The sequence below is a fragment of the Abrus precatorius genome, unplaced genomic scaffold (genome assembly GCF_003935025.1).
Source record: "Abrus precatorius isolate BTA unplaced genomic scaffold, Abrus_2018 Scaffold8, whole genome shotgun sequence".
NCBI lineage: Eukaryota > Viridiplantae > Streptophyta > Magnoliopsida > Fabales > Fabaceae > Abrus > Abrus precatorius.
The window spans coordinates 11,667,211-11,673,429 of NW_020874428.1; positions in this window are offsets into that span (position 1 = coordinate 11,667,211).

Genomic DNA, 6,219 nt, shown 5'->3' on the forward strand with positions numbered 1-6,219 from the left:
TCTATTTAAAGTCCTCCAACATTATTGATCTATAATTTTTATCATGGTTTCAACTTGATCTTAGTTGATTGTGATTTTCTCTTCTCTTTGTTTTGCTTTGTTGTCGCTCCTTCACTCTCTTTCGTATCCACTAAAGTTTTGGATTCACTATATATTTCTTGTTTTTCTTTGATTCATCGACTTTACCATTTAGATTGATGTTTTTTTATCTTTGATTCTAGCGTTGGACTTCAATTTGTTGCGGTCATCGAAGGCCGCTTTGCTCGCACAAGAAGTTTGCAAATCATTCTTATTCTCATAGCCATAATGTTTCAAATGATAAGATTTAGAAGCAGTTTAATTTCTCATAAGTTAGTGGTAGTGTTTATGGTAAAAATTGTAAATAATAAAAAAATTAATATAAAAATAATCTAAGATTGAATTTTAAATCTTCTTTAAGTTCTTTTAAATATATTAGTGTAATTAAGAAATCAACATCTTAAAGTAAACAAATTAAACAAAAATAGTTGAAGTACAAAGAAACAATATGAAAACAAACACAAGAAAGTATATAAATAAGTTGACAAAAAAATAAATTTGTAAAAACGTATCATATAACTCTTAGCAACGATCAATACAAATTTGTTGATCTCAAAGTAACTTATGTGTAGAACTTTATCTATCAAAAATTTTAGGTGCGTTAATCTATTTTGACTTTATTGATCTTTGGATTACTGCGCCTAACAGTTTGTGTATAGAACTTTGACTTGCATAAAATTTGGGTTCTGGTATTTTGTACAAAATTCTTCTTTGAAAATGTAAAACTTGATACTGTTTATAAATAAATGTAGCTTAATCTCTAACTTGATACTATTTATAATAAATGTAGCTTAACCTATCCATCTTTTGGAGGCCTCTTAGTAACTGTCTTTGGCGTTTGTTTTTTCTTAAACTACTATCACTTACGACCATACTTCTTCTATAACTGCTACAATCCATGATAAGCTTCACATGTCTTTGATACAATTTAGCTTCACATGTTTTTGATGTAATAATTGTTGATAACTACAGGTAACCTCTGGCTGTTTCTGGAAACTATTTTCAGACTAACACTTTTTCAACAAAGTTTTTTTTTTTTTACTTTCCCGTCTTCTGGATCTATAAATTCTTTACTATTCTTCATTCTTCAACAATTTTACAAAGAAATGGATTGAAGAGCCATAGTTTCAACTGATTTTGACTCTCAGTCTTGGATTCTAAAACCCTAAAATTGCTCAAATTGTTGACCTTATTTAAAAATAAAATAAAATAAAATATGGCTTTCTATATTCCCTTGTGAAGTGTGTCGAAAATGTTTCCTTTCAACAAAATTCTAAACTTTTGAGGTCCTCTACCAGTCACGATTTGATTGACATGGGGAACTCAAGGTTACACTAATTTTAATTAAAAACATATCTATACTAACGATTTTTCGAGGTGAACTTAATCTTCGGAGTAGAGGTTTAGTAATAAAACTTTATAATTTAGCAAAATTTTCTTTTTCTGAAACAGGTGGTTAGAATTCTTCGGTGTTGTTCTGGTTGAGATTGATTGTTTAGCTCTATTACCACCACCAACGTATGAAGAACAATTGTAGAAGATGATAAAAGAAGATAAGAAAAAACATAACTTTATCATCAATAAAAATGACATATTTTTGTCCCTAGATGTATAATCTTATATATCACTTAACTTGAGGACTCAATGTTATCTTACTACTAGTAACAGTAAATGCTCAAAAGGATGAAATTAATATATAAAAATGATTCTCATGGACAACTAAAAATTTGAAGTACTATATATATATATATATATATATATATATATATATATATATATATATATATAGCCATCATTAGCTATTGTCTTGTTTATACCTGATGATTATAACCTATATATATATATATAGCCATCATTAGCCATTGTCTTGTTTATACCTGATGATTATAATTTATAAGACAAATTAAATTTATTAAGTCAGGTGACCAACTCCTGTACCACTTCCCTTACTTTCTTGCTCTTGTTCTTTGGTCATTTTCTTCCTTCTTTTGTTACTTCTTTTTCCTATTGATTCGCATTCTGACATCAATATGTTCTCATTCTAATTTGGTTTGTTGAAAGCATCCAAAACTTGTTTCTTTTCTCTTGTCTTCATATTGCTATCCGCCTTACGTATTCTCATACCAATTTTGTTCAGTCGAAATTCATCCAAAACTTGTTCTTCTCTCGTCTTTCTATTGCAATCCTAGCAACATGAAAAGAACATAGCCGCACCCTCTGTTTTAGCAACGATACATTGGTGTGATCCAATTCTTGTTCTTGTTCTTTTGTCTTTTCCCGCTCTGGAATTGTCCTTCTTTCTTTACTTCTTTTCCTATTAATTCTCATTCTCACATCAATCCGTTTTCATTCCAAAATTTGTTTCTTCTCTCTTGTCTTTGTGTTGCAATCCTAGCAACACAAAAAGATCATAGCCGCACCCCCTGTTTTAGCAATAATATATTGGTGTGATCCAATTCTTGTTTTAATTTTTTGAAATAGACAGGTATAGAAATTTTTCAATAGCATACTATGATACATCAACTAGTTTATGCGTTAGCAACAATATATTTGTGCAATCCTAGCTTTTATTTAGTTTATGTTTCAGATTAAATAATGGATATAAACACAATCAATTTCTCCCATATGAATGCAGAGATTCATTTTACTTTAGATCATCGATTGGTAACTAATTCTTACTCTTTTGATGTGCCACAATCTTCTAATATTGAAGAACAAAATATTGATCCTAATGTTGGAATGGAGTTTGATTCATTGAAAAAGGTTGAAGAGTTTGATAGAGTATTTGCTGAGGTAAATAGCTTTGGAATTTGTATTTGCTCAAGTAAAAAGAATTATTGCATTTTGGTGTGTTAGAGAAGGTGAAAATAAGGTAAAAAGTAGCAAAAAGAAAAATAATATGCATGGGAGAAGTTAAGAGAAAGTGTTCAACAATGTGGATGAGATGTCCTACATCACTTAATTGTTTCAAAGAATAAGAAAAGAGATGTATGGTTTATATTATAAAATCTTTTGACAAAAAACATATCATGTTATGGCTAGTCCTAAGAGTGTGTCTTATTTGAGGTGTCATAGAAAAATGAACTTTGCTTCAATAAGTCTTGTAGAAAAATTTAGTGAAGAAGGTTTACTGTTAGAAAGGCTGCTATATATTTAACAGTACTGATTTAACTTTTTCTAATATTGTTGGAATCACATGAAAAATGTTAGAAATAATTTGGATGTTGGAGATCCACAAGCGGTTTTGAATTATTTCAAACAAAAGCAAGCTCAGGATTTTCTTTTATTTATGCCATACAATGTGATGATAATACTAGAATGATAGATCTTTTTTAGATGGATGCTAGAACAAGGTTAGCTTATCAACATTTTGGAGATGTTACTTTTGATACCACATATAAAACAAACAAGTATAGCATGCTATTTGCCCTATTTACTGGATTGAACCATCATCTTCAATCAATTTTATTTGGCTGTGCATTATTACAAGATGAATCTGAAACATCTTTTATATGGTTGTTTGAAACTTAGCTTCAAGCGATGAATGGAAAAAGGTCAATATCTATAATAACTGGTCAAGATTTATCTATTGGAGCTGCCGTGGCCAAAGTATTTCCGCAAAGTCGTCATCATATATGTTTATGGCATATTAGAAACAAGTTTCCTGAGTTAAAGAGGTGCACATATATCACAAAAACTCAACATTCAACCGTGAGAGTATCAAATCTTTTTTTGACTCCTTTGTTAATGCATCCACAGCGTTACAAGAGTTTGTGGTAAAATTTGAGAAGGCAATTATAACGGTTAAGAGGCTAAAAAAAGAGAAGACTTTGACTCTAGACACAAATCTCGCGTTGAGTTTTGGCTCCAAAATTGAGGAATATGCCACATCAATTTATACTAGAAATGTGTTTGAAAAATTGCAGAAGGAGCTCGCATGTGTTAGCCATTTTACGAGAGAGAAGACTGAGAAAAATGGTTCACAATATAAGTATATAATATCTAATTGTTTTGATACTAGAGGTGCATTCATTATTCGACATAAATTTAGACTCAGACGGGCAACATGTCATTGTCAACTTTATGAATTTATGGAGATACTATGTAGACACATTTTGTTCATTTTTCAAGAAAAAAAATATTATTCAAATTCCTAAGTAATATATTTTGCAGCGCTGGACAAAAGAAGCCAATAAATATATTAAGGTGGGTGACAATATATTCAAAATAATGAATCAGAAATTTTGAGAAGTATGCATGTGCAACGTCAGTTTTTCAAATTTTCTAATTTGGCAAAAAGATCAGAAGATGCTTACAAGTTCATTATGGAAGAACTTGATCGTGTTTATAACATGGCTGCTACAATGGAAATAGAAATTCCCAGTGTTAATCAAGCTCTTCTAGAGTGAGATCAACAATATTTAATGTGACACATTGAATAATGATCTGACTTTCAATATTAAGGATCGGTGCATGTCACAGACAAAAGGTAGAAAAAGGAAGGAGTATGGCAAAGCAGCTCCAACAACAAGGCTTAAAAGTGGTCTTGAATTGTCAATAAATAAGTCAACAGTTAAAAGGAGAGCATGCAAATCATGTGGAGAATATGGCTTCATCAACTTGCAAACAAAAGGTAGCTTAGAGTAAGTAACGTTCCTTTTTTTTTTTTTTTTCCCGTTATTTAATCTTTCAATATTACTTATGCTTACAGAGGTTAGTGTGTCTATTTGAAGATGGAACAATTCTGTTATTTGAAGGACTCTATGGATTATGAAGTTTAAGTTGCACTTAGTAAAGCAACAACACTAGTAGCAAAGTGAAATGCATCTGCAAGACAAAGTGAAATGCATATTTAACATTCATTTATTATATTCCTTGTATACTTTTTGTTTAGATAATTTAGTTTAAATTCTTGAATGGGAGATGGTTTTAGTAAAATTCTGTAGAAAATCTATATGATGTTTGGATCTTAGTTATGAAAAATAAAATAAGAAATAAATTTGATTGGTGTCTTGCACATGAAGTGCTGCAATGGTATATATGCAACAGCATCAATTAGTTGTTGTAGCTTATAATATTTTCACCTGAAGCTTTTATTTGTGACAAACATTACCAAAACTTGCAAGTACATCTAGACAACCTTCTCAATTTGATGCACTAGAATTACGTCTTGGATAAAATAATAATCGGTGCAAGCATTGAGGCTTGTAGTTTCAATCTTCCTCAATAACTGAAAATTTTCAGCAAGCAACAAGGACTTGCGTGTCACTATTAAAAAAAAGCTTTTAATTTCATCAAAGACAAACACAAAAATTGGTTCAAATTAAAGATCACAAATGATTAATAATTTTTCAGGACGCCCAACTGCATTGCTGATTTTTTAAATTTAACATTTGAACAATTTCAACCACAAGACCAATTTTATTTTAACTCATAATATTAACAAAAGTATTTTTTGAAATTCAATTTTAATTTTGAAAAATTTATTTCAATTTAATCTTATTTTGCCTAATCAAACGTATAATTAATTATACAATTTATTTTAATTGATAAAATTTAAAAATAAATACATAATATATTTTAACTTAAAAAATTATTTTAATATAATAATAACATTAATAAAAATTCATTAGTTTTATTAAAATTAATATCTAAATACAATTTTTAAACGAAAATATTTTTAGAATTTTTTTGAATAATAATATTATTAATAATTTTTCTCATCATGTCAATTATTTTTTAATATTTAGCATTTATTTTTAGTTTAATATTATTTAAATTATAATTTTTGATAACTTATATAGTGTAAAATTTTTCTCTTTATTTTAATTTATTATTAATAATTATAATATTTATTTAAATTAAAAAATTAATCAAATTTAAAAATAAATCTATAATATATTTTAATTAATTATTTAAATATTTTAATTTAATTTACTATTCTCTTTAGTCTTTTTTATAAAAAATAAAAGACTAAATTATTAAAAAAAAGTAATTAATTTTGTTATATTTTCTATAAATATAAATTTTATTTTAAAAATATTTATAATATTAAATAATATAATTAATAATTTGTATATTTAATAATATTAATAAAAAATATAAAAATTTAATAATTAATATATCTTAAATTTATCATTT